The sequence below is a fragment of the Dermacentor andersoni genome, chromosome 5 (assembly GCF_023375885.2).
Source record: "Dermacentor andersoni chromosome 5, qqDerAnde1_hic_scaffold, whole genome shotgun sequence".
NCBI lineage: Eukaryota > Metazoa > Arthropoda > Arachnida > Ixodida > Ixodidae > Dermacentor > Dermacentor andersoni.
In genome coordinates this window covers 74,997,933-75,023,622 of record NC_092818.1, presented here as the reverse complement: position 1 = coordinate 75,023,622, position 25,690 = coordinate 74,997,933, and the positions used below count along the sequence as shown (strand labels likewise).

The 25,690-nt window shown below is 44.0% G+C and overlaps 1 long non-coding RNA gene across 2 annotated transcripts in view; it reads left to right on the top strand.

The window, feature by feature from the left end:
• The window catches only part of LOC126530791 (uncharacterized), a 30,062-nt gene extending 5,542 nt beyond the window's left edge, over window positions 1–24,520 (top strand). The window contains exons 3-4 of one of the 2 annotated variants that reach the window (XR_008612533.2): window positions 1,088–1,345; window positions 20,414–24,520. This is a non-coding gene — a long non-coding RNA (uncharacterized lncRNA). Of the gene's footprint in view, window positions 1–141; window positions 1,346–20,413 lie in introns of those variants that run through there. The other variant, XR_007599509.2, reaches the window with a different exon arrangement.
• Window positions 24,521–25,690: the final 1,170 nt, after the last annotated feature.

The following is a 25,690-nucleotide window of genomic DNA, read 5'->3' as shown; positions in this document are numbered from 1 at the left end:
TAAAATGTGGCATGCTAAAAATACAAAATATATTAAAACAGCGCTTTCGTGGGGTTCGCGCATGTGCATGGCGAAGTGTCGGAGCTGCGCGGAACGCTACGAACTTCACGTGTACCCAGGTTATACGACTGTATCAAGCACCGTCTATTTACATAATCCAGTGTCCGGCGGAAACCTGTCTGGTGAACAAGAAACATAGTTGAACTAAAACACACGCGCGCCAAGTAAAGTAGTATACAATGCATATTCTGACGTTTTGAGGTTCATACTGGTTCCAGTTCACAAATCATACGACACTGAATGTTTCCTTCGAGAAAATGATATGTGTATGCGTTCGTACCTAAAGTCGTACAGACAGAACTATACCTGGACCCTGAAAAGATACACATAGCATGTTGGAAGCGAAAAATTGGGGGCGTCTAGACGAGTTGACCCACCTCATTCTGCGACCTTGTCGGAACGCATCGCTGAAGTCCGTCGAACAGTCCCCGGCACGACGCGACGGTCACCGCAAGCTTCTGCACACGCACACACACACATATAGGGAGCGCACGCACTTCACCGTGTCAAGCTCACGTCGAGCGCTCGGGCGACAAGAACGGCATACGGCGAAAAGGCTGGGTCACACACGAAATGGCGTCGGAGGCGGCGACGACGTCGAAGCGGGTCCTCAAACAGCCCACGTGTGTGTGCGGCACATAGACACACGGCGCTCGCCGCCAGCGCGTGGCATGCGGCGAGACCCATTCGAATGTGCTCGCGTGCTTCACGACCACGCCACAGAGCGCGACGCGCCGCCGAGAAGAAAGAAAGGGGGCACACAGCCATAAACATAACGTTCGAACACTTTTCGAATAGTTCGCAGCAGCGGCCCGTGGTCGGAGATAGCACCTTTACCACCCTGTGTGTTCTTTTTTTTTTTTATTGTCTCATCCCTTTCCCGTATCTTGGTCGTCACTGCGCGCATACACACGTAAACAGCGCGAGGCTGCCTGCCGCCCTTGGCGCCGAGCGTATACTCATAAAGAGGGACATTAAGCGTCCGCGCCGAGACGCGCTGGCGAGCCATCATTGTCTCTCCATTTAGGGCCCATCGCCTGCTGGCGGAGGCGGCTGTGGCAGACGTCGACGGGCACGGCGAGCGATGCACCAGCGTGCGGGCCGCGACGCAGGGCACCGCGCGAAGACGCCCACTGACTCGGCTGAAGGCTGACTGGGGGTATACACCACGCCGGCGCCGCCGATCCATGTGCTCCTGTGTGTATGACCTGCGAAGCCACGGCAGCCCGGAGACCGTGCACGGGACCGAGAGACTGCACGGCCTAGGACCTTCCACGTTACTTAAGTACGTACGCACACACCAGTCGCCCACGCTTTAATATCTTACCGCAGGTGTACCCAAAGTTGGAAAGTTTTCCGTGGACTACAATTTTATGAGATGAAGTGTGTACAGTGACGCCGACGCACAATGTTTCCGGACACTATTCGAACAGGAAAACAGTATAGCGTTTGAAATATTTACCAGTGTCAAGCATGCCTGTTTCAAGACGCACCGCCAAAGTCATCTCATGCTTCTATTGATATCCCACCATCTAGAATATGGCGGCGTCCATCCACGAAAACTAAAATAGCGCATATACATCAGCGACGTGCACACATGATACTGGAAATCTCTTGTATTTTGCATACACATTGACTGAACTCGATAAGTATATAAAATAATATGGCTGAGAATGTAGGCTGGCTGCGGTACTACTGTGTAAGCTGCGAAAGCGCGTATCGAGAAGAAAATGTGAGGCCTGTTCGAAAGCATGCGCATGACAAACTCTTGTGCGTCTAATAGCGTGTGAGAACCAAACCATCATAAGCACTTCGTGCTATGCCACCTTTTTGAGCCTTAGACGTCACCAACCTTAACGAAGCTATTCATTAACCAGTAACTTATGTTAAAACGCAGATCTTGCTTTTCTTGTCACGCATCAAAGATATCGTAAATTATTAAACAGCCTTTCCGAGTGGTATGTTAGGGGCAACGTTGTGGAGCAAATTATGGTAATAATAGTTGTTTATATATTATTACACACCTAAAGGCAATTCAAGACGAAGCCATGTTGTTGTCGACATTACGTTTTCTGTTGATGCAGTGCGCAGTTATTGGAGTGGATTGTTAGATATGAGATTTACTCAGTGCTGCTAATCAGCCAGTTTTTTTTTTCATTCATAACTGCAGCTTTTTTTACAGCAGTGCAAAACGCCAGAGAGTTTCTTGCACGTGATGACTGAAGTGATCTCTGCAAAACTGTTCTCTCTCGAAATTAATATGGACTCTGCAAGATTTCGTAGGCCGAGTCCCCACACAGCAAGAATAGTTTTACGTGTTGACTATTTCGCTGAGTTATACGATGGTGGAGAGTGACACAGCAACTGTGGTGCATGGGGTGAACGAGAAATGAGACGTCACGTCATCGTCTGCGAACAACCTCACGACTATGATGAGCTTGCAAACTATAGCTCAACAATGCGACTGTAGCGTAAATGTTCAGCTTACATATAAACGTTACGATGGCGATGCCATTAGTGCATGTATCGCACAACTTTATTTACTATTTAGCAAAGAGTATGCTTCTTTTTCATTTGTGAAGCGAGCATGTCTATGCAAGAGAGTGGTTTGGAAAGGAGAAGTGAAAGCGGGATATATACTGCGCATTATATTGAAAAAAAGGAATTGTCATCCTCCTTGCAGTAGCATGAAGCTATAGAAAAAGCACATACGTGTTTCTCGGCAACATAGCTGTTGAAGAAGCTATCCTGCTCCGGAGAACGAACACAGGACCAACGCCTTTACGGAGCGTTCGCTGCATCATCTTTTCTAACTGTGCCGGAGGCTGACAGGGGGCCAGGGCGAGGCCGAATTAATCTACAACTCGAAGCACCGGGACGATGCGTGTGACAAATAAGTTTCGCGAAAATTCGGAAGGTGGTGGAAGTTTCATGAAAGGGCCAAACTGTCATTCGCCTGAAAGTATATTGCTCGAGGCTACGCTGGTTCTCTTTATAAAGAAAGCTTCACAGCTGAAAAAAAAAAAAAAACGTTCTGGTCCGGCAACCAGAACACATTTTTTGTACACTGCGAAACTTTCTTTCTTAGAAACACATATTGAATTTCTTTTGTAGGCTCCCAATACCCTCGGCTGCATGAGAATTTCTCATTCACACGATTTCGTCCAGCTTGTGGATTGCCGCAATAATTGTTTGTGCTATCATTTAAGCGTATGCAATAATTGTATGGTCACGTTCTATTGACGGTGAAGAACGGCGCAGCGTCAGAACTATGAGCCACAAGTTTAACTCTTTCTTGGGCGAACTTCTGCCCAGCAAAACAAGGCGATCGTCGAAAATCTGATCTGCGGGCCAAGCGCGTCGGCTTTTACACATGACTCGTCGAAGGTTCCAGACTAATCGCTGGTGTCCGCGTGTCTTCCAGAAAGTGCTGCGCAATTTGTGTCGCGCATACAATCAGATTACGCAAGGTTCGGTGACACCAGATAAGGGACAGAACCATCGGTAACGTTCGAGAAACTTTCGATTCATGCAGGTGTGTACTGCACCGAGCGATAACGCTTAACATTTGTTATCTGGTGAAAAGCGGTCACCGGATGAATAAGTACACGTGCCAGTATTGAAACTGTTATGTAGTTTTAAAGATATCTTGTTGCGCAGTAAAGCTTGTATGCTTAGAACCGCGTATAAGTATACTGCAAACGATGTTACCCATACGCCTGTCTCTATGCACAGGATTTCAGCCACGCCCACATCGAATTCTACTTATTTACGTGCCCAAAACCACGACAGTATTATGAGGCACGCCATAGTGGGGGACTCCGAATTAATTTTGACAACCTGCGGTTCTTTAACGTGCACCCAATGCACGGCAGACGGGCATATTTTTGCATTTCGCCCCTATCGAAATGCGGCCGCCATGACCGGGATTTGACCCCGCGGCCTCGGGCTTAACAGCGCAACGCTTTAGCCGCTAAGCCACCACGGCGAGTACCCATAACCTCATTTGTAAAGAATGGTTCACGTGACTATGCACATCTAGTCGATGTAGGCAGGGCAGCAAAAGCGCAACACAGTACCGCTCCTCCAGCAGCTGATACAGCAGGAATTTGCAGGAACAAAGATATGCCTGCTATATCATCGACTCATGGTTGAAGCGGCTGTCACTCAGGTGAACCAGCAGACCATAAACAGAGGGGTGTGCCCCTGCCCTCTTCACTGTGACGGGAAACACGAGATTACATTCTGTTGATGTGCCCGACTTACACAACTCAAATGAGGGAACTATCTGAAGTGGCAAACTCTCTCGGCTTGCGTCACGTTTATGAAGCTGATATGCGCTTGTGGCCTCGCGCACCAAGTCAACTGCGTTTAAAAGTGGCGACACTCTTTATCGTTTCTGGGCAGTCATTGACGGAACGACTCTTTTTTTGCAAGTGTTACATATTTCTATGATCCTAGGATACGCACGCTTTCGATGTGAGCTTTTATGTGTAATCTCCCTCCCTTATTTCCGCTCCTCCTATCTCTTAGAGATAGATATTACTTTTTCATTATTTTTTTTATGAATCTGTTGGACTCCTGTCGTAATCGTTGACTTATAGCGGCTTTTAGCGCTCCCTATTGATGACCGCTCCCTCTTGATCACCTATAGATTGATATCCCGTAATCTCCCATTCGCCCGGCTTTCAACTCTCGTCGCATTTGCCCACGGAGAGACGCTCGGCCAAGGCCTTGCACAGTCTCTGCGCCTCGCGTTCGGCGGAGCGTCAATTTGTTAAGCTAGTAAAACATCTAGTACACAGTACTAAATCCCGTACTAACTTAGGGATAACTTCACTTTTATCAGAAGACAAACAAACAAACACGTAGTGCGTGATATGTTCCCAAGTTTTTCATATAACCCGTTTCCCTGTTGTTACAAGCCGGAGGAGAAAATTGCGTATCAATTGTTGCGCAGAAAGATGAATATCGATGTAACGAAGTTCTTGTAGTCAGTTTTAAACTGAATGCGACCCGGGGAAGCTGATTTCCTATCGTAAGTATGTGTCCGCATTATCCATGCCAAATCCGTTTCATCACTGACTGTCTGATGTGGTTGTACAATCTTATCGCGCACTGAAAGCACTAAATGGACTCCGAGCTCGATGTCCTTTTTTCTTTCCCTATAAAGATTTCTCTTTTTGAAGGTAGGTGCTCACTTTCACGAGCTGAAGCCACAGTGAAGATGAGAATTTACATGCGTGGACATGATGCAAACATCGCAAAGCTTTGTGTACCTTTTTGTAATGGTAGCATGAATATTCCACTCACTGTATATGCCCGAGGTGGTTGCACAGATACGAACAATTGTTGCCTATATACCTGCTGCATGGTAACAGTTGTTTCCATACGTATTGAATCCTGGTTTCGATTTCAGTTTATTCTTCGAAGAATTCAAAGACAGCGCTGCGACCTAAAGCCGCTGATCAGTAATACGCAAGTACTATTGAGTATTCGCTCGTTTAACTCACCTCAAATATTATTTCATAAATTAAGGCGCATATTACAGAAGCCTCAGGGACTTGATATACTTCAGTAATTTCAGACAACGTAAGCGGTTTTGCAGAAGTTTTGTGCATCAGCTTGAAATTATTTCTCTCGTGACTAAGCCAAGTGAGCGCTCAGTAGTTTGTGGAGCATTATGAAATGTTTTCATCTCGGCAGGCATATGTCTGCGATAACGAACGCAATAAAGCGCATAGGACCGCTGAGTACGGCGGTGAATGGCTGTGCTAATTTTATCTGGGACTCAGCGTCGCCGAAACAAGTAAGTTTAATCCCAACAACGGCCCATAGTCTGGAATTACATTTCAATCAACACATCAACAGTATCGTAGGCCCAATGAGTTTCTACACGCTTAGCGTCTTTCATATATGCGGTTTAAATTTTAAATTGCTTGAACTTCTTACAGGGTAAGCATATTTAGCGCCAGCGAACAAGGACAGAAGGGAGACGACACCACAATGCGCTACAACAATTTTATTTTCAGGAAACAACCATCTATTTAACCCATGCACAGTACCGCCACATCATCCAAATTTTAATCATGCATCGAAAAAATCCGCCTCCCTATCTAACAAGTATTGTGGTGTCCTCTCTCTTCTGTCCTTGTTCGCTGGCGCTAAATATGCTTTCAAAGTCAGTTTACCAACACGCCCAACAAATGGTAACTCTTACAGGGTTTGAGACTCAGTTCGATTCACTAATACGTCGCCTCTCCTTTTTCGTCAACATTTTCTACATCTAGGGTTGACGGATAGAAATAGTATTTACAAACTGCGCCACGTGAGTCAAGTTCACGTGACTGGTTCACTTCATGTTGAGTTCCCAGAACAAATATAGCAGACGTGAATGCACCCATCAAAACATGCAATTCGCAAAGCACACAGACTACTGCGCACTTCGTGTACGCTGTTCATATGCGTAGCCGGAACTCTATGCAACATGACACCACTGAAAGCTTCCTTTTTGCGCCGGTTGAGTGCAACTTAATATGGTTAACTTCAGCCTGCTGTTTCAATATGGGTGCACCAAAATGCACCCTGGTTATTTTTAAAGCTAGATGTTGGGGAAGAGATTCACTATTTTGTAGATGTAGTGTTTCAAAACAATTGTGGCACTGCTCCACTTCATAGACTACAGAAAATGCCAGTAAGCTCGCTTTTATAACAAAACATTTCTGTGATCATCAGAATGCAAAAAAAAAAAAAGATGTCAAGGTGTAGGCGGCATACATATGAGCGAGTACAGAAGAACACCGGCGCCACAGCTGCAATTTTCATGCTGATCGACTGACTGACGTTGTCGAAAAAAAAAAAAAGAGCAAGTGTTTCTCAAATAGTAGCAGCAGCAGAATTGAAATACCCTGCAAGTACCACCATGTTGCCGTTACACCAACTTACTTTGTCTTTTCAGCAGCTATATTTTTTGAATTAGCACAAGTTCTGCACGGCGACCGTTTAGTACACATGCGCGGCGCCAGTGTTGGAACATTTCTGCCGAAGTCGCCGAGAACAAACCACTCTATGCAACTGACATGGGTTTCGCTGACGTGATCTCGAAAAGTTTCTGCTTTTTTTGTAAGCCATTTGTCACTGGGACACGCCATGTTAAAAGCATTGACGATACAAATGCATATACAGGAACCATACGCGATTTATGAACTTATAAGGGCGTCCCAAGAGCAAAGTTGGTAGATTAACGAGAAAGACACTAAATTTATCTACCTTAACGACAGCTTTGCGTTTCAGCGCGTTTCTTTTCATAGCTTTTCTTGCTGGTAAACGCTTCCGACGCAGCTAAACCGCGAGAATTAAGGCGAGCCCACACTACTCATGTGGAGACGGTCACCTTTGCTTTAAACACTCTTTTGGCGACGTTCCCTTTTCGCATTCCAGCCCCTGACTTAGCTTTGAAAATTAGCTTTGAAAATTCGAAGGAGGGTGTCCATGGACCAAAGCGAACGAATAAAACATGAAAGAGAGAAAATTTCAAGCAAGTCATCCAGACTATCATAACTTAGCGACCTCCTTTCTTTGTGTGTGCGTGCGTGCGTATGTGCTTGGGTAGCGGCATGGGAAAAAAGAAAGCAAGAATTATAACAGGAATCAGGGCCGCGACGCATGTTGTGTGAACCTCAAAGCCGACGCGATACGCTGTTGATACAGTACGCGAAGAGAGTATCACACCATTGGGGCCACCGTCGCAATGCCAGATATACGGCGATGCTAGCGATCAAACGGAAGGCGGATGAAATCCCGGCGTGTTCAGTTATCAACGCGCGCGTTTGAAAGTGGCAGGATGTGGCAGCAAATTGATAGTGCATGGCTTATGCTTGCCTTTCTTTCTGTTGCTTCTAGACATAGCAAAAAAAAAAGAAAAAATAAGAAGGTATTAGGTGCCCGCGTTAGCGATGTAGATGATTTGTTGGATGCACATCTCAGTACCATCTTTGTGAATAACTAGGGCGATATGACTTGGGCATACAGTTATACCACGCTCTGCACATTTGTCCTTTGTTGTTTCGGAATAGTCGTTCGTACTTCATCTTACGCTTCTCTGTGCATTACGCGCTTTCTGAAACTGATGTGTGGCTGATCACATTTTTTTTTCAAGGACAAAGCTGGAGCATCCTTTATTGCCCTTTCTTTTTTTTTTTTCACCTCACCTTTCCCTTCAGCGCTTCGTACTAGTATTTGTGCGTGCGCTATTGATCGTTCGTATTTTGGATAGAGCTATACTGCAGCCATAGGTTTTTCCGGGCACTGTTGTGCAAAAGCCCCGCGTTTTCATTTTTGTGTGTTGGCACGTACCAGAAACGCGAGCGTTATCAAACTCAATCAGTTTTGTGTATGCTTGGAGCTTCAGTTCAGTTTATTGCGCTTGCTCAGTCGCAGAGATAACGCGTTTTGCTTGATCTTGCATACGCGGCAAGGTGAAGTGAAATCAGTCCTTGAGACGCAGCCACGCACGTCATGCAGACGACAAACGTAACCTCATCACGCTGGAAAGTTACACGCACTAAACCATTTTCCACGCACTCGTTCGTGCCGCTGTCACATATTTTCATAACACTTTAAATCTTTTCTGTTTCCTTGTGCGGAGGACGAACAAAAAGGTTCATCTGTTCAGAACCTGTCCCATAGGCAAGGACCTTCCCCAACAAGATCTATTTCATGCCTAACTAATAAAGTGATTTTAAACACACATTGAAAGCATTACACTTACCGTTTGGTGACTGCCAATACCTTAAGGTTAGCTACGTTTGGTATTTTAATATGTAAGGTTGTTTTGACGAGTACACTAGGAATTTGCTTTGGGCCCCCAATTATACGTGTAAAGTATTGGATAAATTTGCAAAATCGCAAAAAGTATGGAAACTACGTTCGCAACTTCGAGACGCCGACAGAAAAGCAGAGATAAACATTTTCTTCAACTAGCAAAACGTCGAACGCCGACCGAAATATGCATGTGGTATAGCTGAAGCTAAAACGTGGCACTTTACTGCAAAATACTTTAGCGAAACTCATGTTACCGAAGCAATGTCGATATATTTGTTGTGCTGTATTTTAGTGCACTAATTTCTTTCAGCTTCTATCGCTTCTTCGGGTGAAGCTGCAACATTCCCGCATACATTTTCGCTTCGCAGCTTCAGTGTTCATTTTAATCGAAACATTGCGTTCAACCAAAACCAACCCCAAGTGAACGACCATAAGTTGTTCTACCAATGTTATTTTACAATGGTTTACGGGAGTCGGCTAGGTCAAAAATAAGAATAAATGCCTATCGCAGCAGGTAACACGGCATATCCTTGTAAGGAATCGGGAAGTATTCTATTCTACGCCTTCTATTGTAATTCGGTAATCAAGCCGCTCACAAAAAAGGAAAAGGATGTAATAAGGGAACAAGAGATAAGAAAGTACACTCAGAAAAGATAGTCTCCGTCGACGGAAAATCTACGAACGGCTAGCAACTGCACTGCAACATATTGTATTAAGAATCGTAACATTATTTCAAGAAGACCAAGAAACTTCAACAGATTATATATATATATATATATACATATACATGTATGATTAACTATTGTGTGTCTTGCTTTAGGACGTTGTTGCTTGTATTTCTAAGGTGCTAACTAAAGAATGCGTTTGAATTGTGCCTGATTTGTGCATGAACTTACGAACTTACTTAAGCTGCCACGTGTCATGCACTCCTGTGCTGTGCGTTATGGGTATGAAAATCATGTGTGAACTTTACGTGAAAGCTTTGTAGGCCTTCTTTAAGCATACTGGAAGTAAACGCACACAACGTTGCACTGTAACGTCTACCTATTGTCAGATGCACCTCTGTTTCAGCAATCTGCAGACAATCCGTGAAAGTTGGCCTTCTAAAAGTTTCTATTTCGATACTGTGGAATTGTTGGGCGAACGCACGATGGTATTTCGCGTATCGTCAAGAAACAAAATGAGCATGTCCGTCAACTACATTGGTGCCAAAGTTTCAGAAATCAGCGTTCAATCAAAGACGACATGATATATCTAAGCTTGCGGGTGAACTGGTTAGCCTACACTGCTCTCCGCCGCCAAATCTAGAGCCAGCGCAGCTGCAGATATGAAATAAACGATGCCACCGCATCGGTCACCAGCAACGCCGCAATGCGCTTTTTTCGCATTGTCGGCTGCTGCGGGAAGAATCAGCCGAACAGCAGCAGCACAAACAAAGAAGTCGCATTCGCTCCCAGCCTTGTTTATGAAGGATGGATGCTCCGAAACAAAAGCAATAAGGGCCTCTGGGAAATGCAGGCTCGCGTCACTGTCCCGGCAGCCTCCCCATTGTCTACATCCGCCTGGAACAACACGCGCTCCGAAGACATGTAGGCGTCCGGCCGCCAATCGCCAGATGAGATGGTACGCGACGCTCGATAAAACTCTGTTCTGTGGGGCCCCCGCCCCCCGTGGGCCCTTATTCGACGACGTCCTGCACTAATATACAACCAACCACTTAGGAAGATTCGCGCTGTGCTGTTGGGGCCACAACGTTTATGTCTCTGCTCTTCCAATAGAATATGCGTGCTTTGCGCGTGCAGCCCCAAAAGAAATAAAGGATTAAAAAAGAAATCCGAGTGCACGTCTTCATGAATGAACTCACGGAACGTATTGGCAAACGAGGAACCCCATTCCGGTTCCCCTTATGTGCACGAGCAATATTGAATATTGCGCCGGATATTGCATTATAGAACGACCTCCGAAAATCTACGTGATATTTTAGTGAGGTTGATTTCGGGTTTAATTATTGAACTCTGGTGGAAGCACTCACTATAATTATCAATTGAACATGCTTTAATGTCACGGTGCACTAATCGATACACTGGGAGTAAAATATTACCTACCAGGAGCCCTTCACAGATTATACTTTCGTAACATTGTCTTTGATTTACTCAGCCCCCTATTCACGTAGCCACCAGTGCTGTGTGAAGTCCATTTCATCATGCATGAACGTGCATTTGCCTTTCGTATTCTTCTTCATATAGTTGTAGCTAATCGTTTATTGAATTGGAATACTCAATAGTTCGATGCGCTTGTTCCTTTGTGGTACTCAAGGTTTGTTATATATTTTTTGCTGCCGCTGTTGCCTGCGCCGGAAACAGCACGGCGGTTACCCTCGTCCGACCTTTCGCGACGGCTTTTTGACCCCGGTCCTTCTATAAGTGAATCTGAATCTAATCGACTGAGGTAATGTTTATTTCGGCCTTAGAAGGTTGGTGGGTAAAGGCCAACTTTGAAGTCATCGATACCCCAAAGGTGCATAAGTGTACACGCGTTTTTTCAAAAATGAAAGCAAACAAAGCTGTATTGACTCTGTCATCGAGGCTGGTGTGCAACTCTGAGCCAGCCATGCACATATATAGCCAAGAAGAAATAACGTAAGTGTTTAAGTTCCCCATACATTTGCCTTGGTGAGGAACTTCCGCAACTAATTTCATATTCAAGCAAACGCAAGGAACATATTTATGTGTCATGCGTGGTGCCCCAGTCGTCTAATGTTAAGCTGGAGAACTCGGAAGCGCGCACTCCAGCTAAGAAGTCACAGCTTCTCAGTGCGCAAGGAACCATCTGTTTGCTACGCAATTAAGGAGCAGGAAGGTACGCCGTTCTGAAAAAAGAAAAAAAAAGACAGGAGTCGCGCCATATTAGTTCATACGTCCGGTTCATACGCCAGACTTGTGTAATCATTCTTAATTAAGAGCTCCCAAAATCTGCTTTTTTGTTTAAACCCATTTTTCGCACAAATGCACGCTTATGCAATGTTCTCCGTGTGCAAACGTGTCAGGAATAACGGCATGCATAAGTAAAAGAAAATGGCTTGATGTTCTGATGCTTCCTAAAAGAAGTGCACAAAGCTCTCGTAATTTTCTTTCGCACCGTTCTTCGCTTCCCTTATCTTCGCTACTTTCATTTTATACATTGAGCAGCCGCAATAGATCAAAAAAACGAATCGCAGATTTCGCTTGTTGGCCCACAGTCGGCGTTCTCCAAAGAATGCTTTCCGTTGTTCCCAGAACACCTCTGGTTGCGCGAAGCGCGCGTGACAAAAAAAAAAAAAAAAATGGCTGCTATCAGCGTCAAAGAGAGCCGCCTTTTGTTCAATGCCCGTCGGCGTAGCTCAAAGCTCTCCTTACGCGCAAGCCGCTTTGTGCGTATGTTTTCCTCAAGTGGTATTCGCGTCAAAACGTGACGCAGCCTGACGCCTGGAAAAAATTCAGCCTTTGACGTCTACCATATATATCAGATTTAGCACTAACTAATAGATTGAGAATTAAACCTATGGGCTGACATGGCGGGTACAAGGAAACTGTTACGTATTATTGCAAAAGAAAGCATCAGTACAAAATGCCCTGCAATGTAGTCACCTGCTTTTCTCTTATGACCTCTCTTTCTCTCTTTCGCAGCATTATCTGGCTACGGAAACACTCTGGAATAGGTTCACATGCATCACATATCTAATATGTATATGACACGTACAACTCTCATTCTAAACTGGTTTTCTACGGTTTTCAACTAGGGCTGGTGACGAGGGTTAAGGCTCTCGGAAAATTACTGACGCAGTTTCGCTAATGGCAACTTACATCTATCCATAAACGGGAAGAAACTTGGGCGGTATTTACCTACACAGCCAGCCGCTATTTTAATGAATATGTGCGGCATTTTCCTCAATCACACAGTGCAGCCGTATGTTGCACCTTACTGTAAAAACATTTATTCAAAACATCTAGCCGGTGTGTAAAGCATTGTGAGAACACCGGCATAACAAACATCGGCGTGAGAAGAAAAAAACATCGGCATGAAAAACAGGGTCACATAGATTGATTTTAATCATTATTATTATGGAGTTTTACGTGCCAAAACTTCCATCTGATTGTGAGGCTAGCCGTAGTGAGGGACTCCGTAATAGTTCAAACCACCTGGGTTTTTTCAATGTGCGCCTAAATCTAAGCGCACGGGTGTTTTCCATTTCGCCCTCATCAAAAAGCGGCCGCCATGGCTGGGATTCGATCCCTGGCCTATATTCATTCCAATACAAGAGGACACAACGTCGTGTACTCGCATATCAGCATCAAAGCTGCCGGCAAAGTAAAAAAAAAAAAAATTATGGGGTTTTACGTGCCAAAACCACTTTCTGATTATGAGGCACGCCGTAATGGGAAACTCCAGAAATTCGGACCACCTGAGGTTCTTTAACGTGTACCTAAATCTAAGTACACGGGTGTTTTCGCATTTCGCCCTTATCAAAATGTGGCCGAGATTCGATCCCGCGACCTCGTGCTCAGCAGCCCAACACCATAGCCAATGGGCAGCCACGGCGGATGCCGGCAAAGTATAGGGAAAGACTAAGAAATTCTCAAGCAACGAAGTTTATGTGAATTCGCCGGTTTGCGTAAAATATTACGACTCGCATACTGCCATAAAGATATTGCAAAATCTGTTTCTTTTATTTCCTCGCCAACCAAAACTTCCGCACAACTAAAAGGCACGCGAAACTTTTTTACCATGGAATATTTATTACACGCAGTGACATTTATTAGTTCATAATTTGCACCAAACTATGTCAGTCATGAAATGGTAAAGTGTGAACGTTTGTATCTTCGTTCTCTTTCCATTTACTTCCGATAAGTCGCACAAAATTCACCCGAAATTTTTTGTAAGCTTCTCACGGCGCCTTCCAAAGCTGCAGCAGACTCTTTTCTTCGCTCACTGTGTTAAATGATGCGGTTCATCATAAGTGGTCAAAGAAGCTCGTGTACTCTCGCTGGTGTACTTTGGGTTTAGGTGCACGCTAAGGAACCCCAGGTGGTCGTTAAATCTGGAGTCCTCCACTAAGGTGTGCCTCATAACCAAATAGTGGTTAATGCGCGCAGAACCTAAGATATTAATTTAATTTATTCTCTTTCATTTCTGCTTGTTGCAGGGATAATGCCTCAAGTACATAAACAAAAAGACTTATCGAGTGATTTGAGGCACATTACAGTGCGTGTGAGTTCTCCCTTCAAGCGCGTCGCTATGGTGCCAAAATCACTCTTTTATTTCAGGGAAGGAGATCACGTACTCACCACTCACTTTCACTAATAAGTGTCGAGGGGAGGGAGGCAACAAGGAACGCTCCACCAACAAAGCGTGCATGTTCGCGCAAATGTACATGGCCCGAGCATTCTCTTTGCCGATAGCTTACTGTCTTTGCATTTTTTTTTATTCTATCCGTACTATGGAGCGTCTCGACATCGTAATTCGATACAAGTGCATTGAGATAAGTGCATGCTCGCGCGCGCGATGTTGTTGTCTCAGTCGTTAAGGTAAACAAACGTTTCGGTTTTACCTGGCAACGCTGGAAGGGGAAACAATGTTACTATTCCGGTGAGGTGGTGTCAATGACCTGTGCTGTCTCTGCAGCAGCGAGACGTCTGACCACAGCCGAAGCAAGCACGCACAAACATGCATAATAATCGTACCTCTGGAATCGCTCACGTATACGATTTCGTTTTGTCGAAACGTTATATGCATGTTCTTAGGTGCCGCGTCAGAACAGGGGAAAATTACTGCCGTTAACGTTAGCGGAAATATTTAAAAGTCAAAATTTAGTTGAACCAATTATATCGTGAAGGTGAAAGCCGCTGCATGGCACAGTACAGGATATTTAACATCGTCGCGACGCGTGAACTGCGTAAGCCAGAAAAACAGGGCAGGTCACATAAGCATAAACAAACCTAAAACGGTCAAGCTTGTTCCTCGTATCTTTTTTTTATAAATGTGTGTCTTGTTCTTCGTTTTCTTACACGTCACGAATTTGTATATACATACTAATGCGTATAGAAACTTAAGACGTCAACAAAGCTGTAAATGTTAGGAACGGCATGCCAAAACTCTGACTGCTTCACGTCTCGTTCTTACAAGGCCAACATGAAGTGGAGGGGAGGGGGAGGGGGCGGGTAGCTTATGTGTAGTCAGTGACGTCTAACTCCTGCAATAAGTACGCGTATGTGCGATTATTTGAGCGTACATTTGCCTTCCTGTGCTCGCCCCAATACAAAGTAAACAACGCCAAAACGCGATGCGTAAACAGAAGCTTGGCCAGCGCTTACCAAATACAAATATACTGGCGAGTTTAGCCGCGTTTTCAAGATATTTCAGTGGATCTGTATTACCACGTACGTTGTTCACTGATGTTTATCAACCTGCGCAATTGCGTAGCGTCCATGCGATGGTGCAGGTGTTGCCGTTTGCTGGGAAAAGCAAGACGACCAATATTATAGCAGTGTTCTCGTCGCTATGTCTTCCCACCGTGATAGTTACACGTGTTCATGTGAAATAAAGGTGCAGAAAGCAAAACATTAAAAGAAAGTTGTATTAACCTTTTTTCCTTGAAAGACCGAAATACGGCTCAATACGTGTCATTTTCCTGGCTCTACCTCCGTTTTTTTTTTTTTTCGAGAATACGTCTCTAAAATAGCGTGTTGGATTACAATCTGGCCATACATTCAGATTGTTCAATTGAGCAACGCGCAAAGTAATTATCTGGTTTTCTTTTTCCTTTATCTTTGTATTTGTACAACATTAACTGCATGTGAGTCTTAGAAAAAGACATGGTATACATTTGAAATCTCAAGCACATACATCGGTTTCATACTTTATTTTGAAGTCATTTTCAAAACCATTGCTCTGGAATTCGGGCAAAGTAAAGATCTTTCGCGAAGAAAACTTGGTGCTTTCTATATTTGAATGTTTAACTTATCATATAGTATGTTTATACGAGTACTAACATTCGCAATGTACCGAACATGCCGCCGTTTACGACGAAGCAAAACGGCATCAGCATGGTGGTTCTCTTTACTAATATAGTAATGCTTCTAACCCAAAACTGCGAAGGGCTCCAACAAAAAATGTTCTTTGCACAACGTGAACACCATTTCACACAGTGCAGCACACGATGATGAGCCACAGCTTATTTTTTTAGCAATATTCCTATATCAAACGATGCTAAAGTTTAGCTATATATACATTGGCAGATTTACCTCCATCACCAATGGACATAAAACGGATATTGAGAGTATTAAAGAAAGACTTGTGTATGTCAACATGGTTTAATGAAAACACTAAGGAATCAATCCTTTACGAACTAGACCCTGAACTCAAATACCAGCTGGATGTACAACTTTCTAAAAGTACCGAGACACTAATTCATCGACTGCGCCTTGGGACAGCATACACCAAACATTTCCTTCATAGAATCGAACGGGCTCCTTCCCCAGCTTGCTCATGTGGCCACGACGATGACGATGTCCGACATCTACTCCTCGAATGCCCCATATACGAGATGCAAAGACGGCAGCTTGAACAAGAGCTACACTCAATTGATCCTCATCGGCCTTTCTCACTCGCAAAATTGCTGGGCCCATGGCCATCAAAAATAGCAGAGCAAAAAGCATTGAACGCGCTTGAACATTTTTATGAAGACACGGGCATCATTAAAAAATACTAGGTATTGCACTGAATAATCGCACGATGTCACTGTAACGTTCTTCTATTTGTAATTATTGGTGTTTGTATATTACGTTTCTGTGCGTGAATTATTTCAACGCTGTGTAATTCTCATCTCATCTGATCTGTTTATATGCTCATCGAACTCTACATCACGGCCGTTTGTGTGTGTTTGTGACTTTGTTTACGAACTCATTGTGGTGCAACTTGCATTTGACTTTTATACTGTTATGTTCATGGGCGTATAGGACTGTACTGTGGTTTTCTGACCGTATGAAGTGGTTTCTGTTTATTTTTCTAAATATTTTTTTATATTGTTGCTTCCGCTACGAGAAAAGGAGTAGCCGTCACCATTATAAGGTGACTACGTCTCTTTCTTTTATTTTCATTTCAATAAAAAAAAAGGTCATTTCCGAGATGATGGAAGAACACTGTAGCAGTCATTATGAAATGCCTTGAATATAGCACATTGTATTGTGGTATATCTTAATAACCCAGTGCTAATTTTAGGTAAGAATGAATTTGCGTGCACACTAATTATTTCCTTAATCAATGTCCGTTCTGCATGCACCATTACTCAACGTAATTGTATAATGCCCTCGCCCCCCCCCCCCCCCCGCGATTTCGCTACATTCGCTCCACAACATTGTCTCACGCATTTATAATTAGAGATTCACAATACTCTGCGTTTGACTCCACAAACACACCTTATTTATCCAGCGTAGGCTGGAAGCATTTATGTGGGAATTGAATGATGAACTTATTATACAGCGGAGAATTACTCTCGGCAGGAGCGTTGTTTGTTTTGCCCGAAAAGCAATCAGTAATTGCGGTACGTCATTATTTCGGCAAAATAGCCAACCTTATGATCCTGAATACCCGTGATTGTTCGTTTGGCACCAAGTGTGATCGAACGGGATGAGGCTAGTGATTGGATAGCTGTCGAGAAATGCCTAATTCCAGGCGCATCTTGTCTAAAATGCCTTGGAAGGAGTAGTGTATTTCATTTAAGCAACCTCTTTAAAGAGCCGAATGATTTGGATCTAAAATGTCATTTGAATATTATATGTCAGTACACGTAATGGGTTATATAAGATAATTTCTTAGTAATGTCTTAAAATACAAGCGAGCAAAAACTGTTTGATATCAATTACAACAGCAATTTGGGCTATCGACATTCGCAGTAAGAGGCTTTGGGTACTTTTGGGTAATATAGTCTATATGTACCATCCTGACAAAGCTCGAATTCTCACGAAGCGAAAAGGCTCATGAAAGCAAGGTTATGTCGTATTCCAGTTATTCTCTTGAACACAGTGGAAAAAGAAATCTAATTCTGGGGTTTTGTGTCCGAAAACCACAATATGGGTTATGAGGCATGCTGTAGTGGGGGACTCCGGATTAATCTGGATCACGTGAGATTTTTTTTTAAACGTGCACCCAATGCACGGTACACGTGTGTTTTCGCCTTTGGCCCCCATCGAAACGCAGCGCGGCCGTGGTCGGGATTCGATCCCGCGACCTCGGCCTTATAGCTGCACAATGCCAAAGCCACTATGCCACCACGATGGATTTTAACGTGGGCACGAATGAGTGACAGGTTCTTACCTAGACGAATCTACACGAGAATAGACAATAACAGCAATCTCAAATCAGCTTTCAATAATCGGAGCTCATCATCCGAGGTATCTGTAAAAATCAAGCACCGCATTGATCAATTCTTTGGTTTCCAGCATGAATTATTAGTCTCAGACAACCTCGAAAAATTGAAAGCGTTTGCAGGAGAGTAATGCTTGACTATGGGGTTAATAATTATGCAGAATTTTATTTTGCCGCTCAATGATAGCAAAACAAAACAGGAATAGAGAGACTCCACTGTGAACTACATTCTGTGTATAGAACAAACTAAGCACCAAAACTAAGTATGCTGTGACAATGCGTGTTCGGCATGTCCTTTGAAAATTTATAGGATACATCGCGTCTTTTTTCTGCGTTATAAGAGAAAAGCAAATGAAAGGTGTGTTGTCCTGTTGTGAACTGCTTCTGGAAAGCGCTGGTAACGTAAGACAGCTGGGGTAGAAGCGCTTCTGGAAAAAAAAAAAAAAAGCTAACGAACTAATTTTGCCGCCACATGTATCACATGCCGCATGTGATAAGTCACGTTCTTTTCTCCCACAGACGCACTTAACTGAGAGTACGGCCTGGAACAACTTGACAGACATACGCGCCTGGAGCTATACAACGCTTTTTCGGCCCGGTGCTTTTCTCAGGCTTTGCTCATTTCTGCAGCCATGCACTTCTTTGGAGTCTTATCACACTTCGGGAGATTTGTGTCCACCGCCAAGCCGTGCTGGTCCTTCCATGTTCTCGACATTATAAACGTTTAGGAACGCACTCCGCCGCTGTCGGCTGCAACAACCGGCAGCCGGCCTGTACTATCGCCGCATGCTCCGCTTCCTAATTCGCTGATGTTCCCGCGTATAAATCAATGTCAGCCATTATCGTCTAAGCAAAGATTTGTCCTTGGCGGCAGCTTAAAAAACGTTAAACGTTCGACCGAGTGCGAGAGGGGAGCTTCTCGCGCGAATTTGCTTTATCTCTTCTTAAGACTGTTTCGCAATGCCCGGGCCTATTTGTCAGCACAGCCGACCAATGAGAGACTGCCTTGATCCGCACTCACTCATGCTGGTGCTCTTGCTTCTCTATATTATTCATTCTTAATGCTGTTTCGTGTTCCTCTCTAGCACGAAACAGGCCTGATAGCAAACAAAACATGAAAACGTGACGTGAAAGAGACTATTCTTAATTTCTATTTTCTGGCACGACAGCGCATAACTGTCGTTACTTGTCATCAAATTCAGACCAAGTGGCCTCAGGTGTAGTCATGCAGCAGGCACTGTTCATACAGAGCTTGGAGTGGTGATGCCCACGCGCCTAAACGCAACAATAATCGCAATACTGCACCTACATACACGAAAAATCATACTTAGTTCTGGGCTTTTACGTTGCAAAACCACGATCTAATTAAGAGGCACGCGGTAGTGGCGGAGTCCTCCTGGGGTTCCTTAAAGAGCACCCAATGCGCGGTACATGGGCGTTCTTGCATTTCGTTCCCCAGCGAAATGCGGCCGCCGTATCCGGGATTTGATCACGCGACCTCGTACCTAATAGCGCAACGGTCAAGCCACTAAGCAACTACGGCGGGTCAGCAAATCACATTGCGAATTCTTATGTGCTTGAAGTACGGCAAACACGATCGCACTCATAACTGAGGGAACGTTACAAACCACATGCGGCACTTGTTAAATTGTGAGGTACATGAGGGAAGCTGCACATTGGTCCAATATGAGGAACACTGCAGCCGAGGCCTCTTAATTATTTGTTGAACACCTGGGGTTCTTTATATATTATATTAAATGCTCATTTGAAGCACAGAAGCATACGCTGCTGCGCATATGTTCCGCGACTCGTGAAGCCAGTGTGCCAAGGAGATGTCACTACAAGTCCAAATTTTAATTGGTGTATTTCACTGTTTCTCGCGTCCATGATGCTTGACACTGCTTTTTCTTCGTTTCGATACGCATGCTATTAATGAAATCTTCCATCGCATGCTTTGTGTGTTGTATATCTTTCGGAGCAAACAGAAAAAGAAAAACAAGGTTTCAAGTCCAAAAACAAGAGAGTTGTTTATACTGACACTTGATTAACTTTTAGACATGTTCTACAACGCTCCCATAAGAAGTGTTTCAATGGCTAAAATGTCACGCTTCCTTTGTTTCTTTTTCAGGTTACACCAGCGACACGGCCCTACAAAGAGACGTGAGAAGTTAAAGCCATGGCAGCGAGCAACTGCGAACATGCTGACGCCCGCCTACGAAAAGTACAGAAATTATACTCGAAAAAAAAGAAAGCAAGCCGAAGCTAACTTTTCCAGGATGTCTTGTTACCCTTGACACATCGCACGATCTGGCTTCTAAAATTCACGAGTCCGATACACAATATCATGAACGGAATATATATTTTTTTGTTCTACACTCTTCTTGAACGCTTCTTATAGTTCGTCTACGTGGCACGCCCTGTGCCAACTCGCGTTATTTTAGCCCACTCTTCCAGACTGTTTATACGCTTCTTCAGCGTGCAGACACGCGCACACGATACAACGCCCCATTACAGGCTCTTTCGCCAACATAGCGTAGGAATGTGCCAAAATATGGGAGGGGGAGAGAAAGAGAGAGAGAGAGAGAGATGCTGTTGGATTTGATAACACCTCCGCTCGCGTAAAAGCTCGAAGAAGTAGAAAGAACGCATCGCATTACTTCCATGGGCCGCACCCAGCCCGCTGGATGAGCTTGCATGCATACTGCATCGGAAGCATTCAGCTAGCTGAAAGCGCCTTCGCAGACTGTCTAGAAAAAAGTGCGCAGCACTCTGTGAAGCCTGAACAGTTGCAAGAAAGCGAACAGAACACCGCATACTTCCAAAAAGCTCTAGAAATTGCGGTCATTTCCTTGTAGCGCTCGCAGAACTGGCGGCAGTATATAGCCTCGGCAGGGTCGTAGATTTTAGAGTATGGTTTAACAGCATCCAGGCGCATTCGTTTACTGGATCCTCCCAGTGTTCTCCTCCGGGAATGGTCTAAAAGAGACTTTTTTTTTTCTCCTCTTCTCGGCAGCGCCTAACTTCAAAGGCTGCCATCCTTGTTGCCACGGTAACGGTATGGTCTCCCGAGCCCATAGGCGAGCCCCTTTCGGAAAGCACTTTTCTCTGGTCCCACATGCGGGGAAGGAGCACCCAACAGTCCGCGGTCCAATGGCTGCTCCGCGTGTAATTGGCCCTCAGCCTGCATTGTTTCCAGTCCCGAAAATGGTGCTTACACTTCCGCCAGTCGGGCGGCTGGCTGGTGCCGGTGTAGCAGACGGCACTTTCACCTAAAAAGGTCGGCTTCGCCTCGGAATTATGGCCGCCTGGAGATTCTTCCTAACCTTCTCTGTGTAGAAAGCGCCCTGCAAGCGACAGACGCAAGGGAAAGGAAAGAGAAATGGGTGTCGGAGCTACGTCGGGCAACACGCAGCAGTCTTTACGGCGTCCTAAGACGCTTTGAAACGAAGGGCGCCATTGAAAGTAAAGGAACCTGTGATTGGTCTTTCCACGGCTTAACGACATGTTAAACAAGGACGGTCTCTTGAATACAGCTCGGAAGTCTCGTATCTCCTTTACGTTTCTCGCACATTATGTCGCTCTACAAGCTATTAGGGCGCTAATTCATCGCTGCCCTGCTACCTGTCAGCCGTGGCTCCGACGAGTCGAAGGCTCAAAATTTACCCAGCGCCAACACGCGCTGAATGTATAGAGTGATGCGCGATGCTAGGCATGAGATGGATTACTGTCGCTGGCGGCCAGGTCACGCGTTATACGTCTACAGAAATTTTGTGTGCTAATTGTGCTCTAGTACGTGGAACAATCAAGCCTTCTCTTCTGCGTTGACAGTCTTAGACTAACAAGAACAGCGTAAAGGCCACAGAGGTGAGCGCACCATTATTATACCTCCGAAATGAAGGTGCTTTTGTTGCTTTTTACTTAAAAACCACAGCATGTCTAGCTTGTAGCCATCAATACAGAGACCTGTACAATTTATCTACGCTTATGGTAGTGGCAACATACAAGCAATATCAATTATTTATTGCAGATAAATTTGTTCCATGAAGTTTCAGAACATAGGTGAGAGATTTCCACAGAGAGAGTTAGTGGACTTGTAAATTTCTCGCGTATGAGCATTGCTTTTCATGGATATTTTTCTGGACACCACAAACGTCAACGTATAATTTTTGCTGCACGTAGTTTGCAGATTTAAACGCGATAAACTTGACGCGACGCCCGGTGCAGCGTTCTTGATTGCGCTGCATCGACATTTCAGTGGTATGTACCTCGTAAAACCAGCTACTAAATAATTAATTACTATACTAATAAGTGTTTACACAAATGACACTTCACAGAACGGATGTACTCGCCAATGCCAGAAGTAATTTCGAACAGACATTTCGAATATATACCTTGATGTAGAACGACATACAGGCTTTATTGGATTAGTTTTGTATCTCTGCTTGCATTTTAACTATCTCTAAGCAATGGCGACACAGATCACAACACCGGATGATTTGCTGTCTCAGCCTTCTCGCGGTATGCGCGTAATTACTCAGATCACTGGCAAAAATTCTCTCGTGAGTCCGAAGTCAACGTCACCACTGGTTTTAGAGCCGCGCGGGGGAAAGTCTTGTTTAATATTAATGCATCGTATTTGTAAGCAATAACGGCAGCGTTCGCTCACACGTAAGCTTATCGCTTGCAAATATCCACACTTTAATAGTTCAACAAAATGGGCCCTATTTTTATTGCAACGTTTCTTTATTTTTAGCAATCTTTCGCGCCCAATAAACTTGTAGTTTACGATTAACCCCATGTTGCTTCTAAAACGAAATATTGTTTCAAGCCACATAAAATCAATGGTTTACAACACTGCACACATTTATCAACACATCATCCGCATGTACTGTGTTACACAATGCATTTCTAGCTGCTTTCATCAGTGTATCTGTTATTTTTATGTTTAATTCGATGTCGTGGAGTCTGTTCTTAAACCTTTTTGCTTTGAAGGAAGGGGGTGCACGTGCGTTCCTTCACTGTTAAGTTTCTCTGCAAGCGAGAAGTGTCGTAACTCCTGATTCCATCTTAAAGAAAAAAAAAATCTTAATTGCAATGACCCTGACACGGCTAGATTTGCTGCTCATGCCCTCGAAATCGCTTCTCGTCTTTGCTTTTTAGATTTCTGCGCTTAAATAAAAAAATCTAATTATTATTACGAATACTTCAAGAAACGTTGCCGTCATCTTTGTACGTGATTAAGTATATTTCTTTTATTTTCATCTAAATAAAAAAAATGTTGTCAGCTTAAAGAACGATTTTTTTTTCTTGCGAAGTGCTTTGGACCACGTATTAAAGAATCGTTGACTAGAGAAAGGTAAATCAGTGATTAAATGTAATTTAAGGTCAATCTATCAAGTTGTTCATCAAATATATTAGACTTCGAATCAGGTTACAGTAAGTGATGAACCTCGCCCGCGATAAAAACTCGGAGTCCTGGCTGTAGTGCGTGCTATATGCGATTAATGTACGTGCAACAACTTTCTCACGTCGTCTGCGCATGCATAAGTTGCCGTATATAATAACTCTTGAATTCCCCTAATGCTCTTATGTCATTTAAATGACGTGTTGACATGTTGTAACGAATAGTGATTCAACAAAGGATGTCACACACTCTATCACCGTTCCGACAAGGTGACTTGCCTCGATCAGCACAAATTTCCTTGTCGAAATATTTAATTCAGACTGACGCTTCCCTTGTATACCCACTATTGATTACTTCAACCCTCCATCTCAGTGTAGCAGTTCCCGTGACGTCCTGTAATCTTCCTAGAACATTTACTGCGAGAGCATCCATTACTTTACGGATATGTTCGCGCATCTTAGTGGCGTAATCTGCTTCTTTACCGCCTAAAAGAAAATTTTCAAAGTACTCTGAATGTCAGAAATGCTAAACACACTGCTAATGATAGTACCGTGATCTCACCGATGCTAGAGCATGCGATCATTGCGTAGGAAACAGTGTATCAATGACATCTTCATGGGCCGCATATCAGTTCGCAGAGAAGTTTATTAAACAGGCAATACAGTAGATTCACTCAAAGACGACCACGTAAATATTGGAAACTTGTTTTTCTATTTATCATAAACTGTTCTTAAAAGAAGCGCGCTCGTTATGGGTGGCCAAACAAGGGTCTCTAAGTTGTTCAGCTTATCAGAAAATTTGGCTTTAATAAAATTTATGTTATCTTGAGCACCATGGAGGTTCGGCCTTCGTTCATCACATACAACATGGAAACCAAATGAATCGCTTAGATGCGGTAAATGAAGCAGTGCTTTGTTTCCTTCTCCGGCATTAGTAACTTCTCTGATATGCGATTGATACGAGTCCTACCTGTACGTTTACGTCTAGATGCAATACAAAGAATGCTGTGGTTGAGTATGTTTATTTAGCGGTGGTAATGGTGCGCAGGTGATTCACCATTTGACCTTCCTAACGATATGCAGAATTGCGCAGACGAAAATAAATGTCCCAAGTAAATTTCAGAGAGCAGGATATCTGTAATGGCTTGGGAAAATTAGTGAATGCGTTGTTCGTCACCTCTGCTCGATCAAAACACAATTGTCCTGACATCACGGAGCGAACGTGACTTTGATGGGCCTCTTGCGCTACCATGAAACGTCTTAATAGTGAATTGTTGTTTATGCAAGTTCATTTATACGGCGCTGTACATGGCCTAAGCTGAAGTTATTAGAGTTCCCTTCAACACGGAGCGTGCTGTCTGATTACAAGAAGCCATATCTGTTATCTAATGATACATGAACATTAATCTCAGCTCCCCAAATGGAACTCTCACTTACAACTTGCTTCAAAACTTGAATGGCTGCATGCTTGTAATTTAAAACCGTTATTCTCCGTGCGTTATCTTAATCTCGTGAGCAGCATGAAGTGAATCAGTAAGTGTCAACAGCCTATGTGTTTCGTGCAGTGTGAAGAGAGCGTCTGCGAGAACTATTTTTCGAAGTGGTCGCAGACCTCGTCCTTTGGCCTCGTAAAAGCAGATGTTTTGACACGACGGCCCCGTTAGTGCAGGTTTTTGTCGGCTATCATATAACATTTACGTTTAAGAGGACAACATTTACTTTCACAAGCGCAGATAACGTTTAAAGCATTAAACTTCCCATAGAAGAATGACATGTAACCATAACGACAGTTACCAGCACTTATTTTCCTTCGTATTACAAGAACAGAACACCCGGATAAGTTTTTTTTCCGAGTTTCGATGGCGCTGGAAGATTTCATTGATTGATATGGCACACCCAAATTGTCGTTGCGCTTGCTTAAATTTTGCCTTGAGGGAGATCGTAGACTGAGAACGTGCGCTCTTGCTCAGCGACTTCCTAACTCCGAATTTCGAATCCGCAG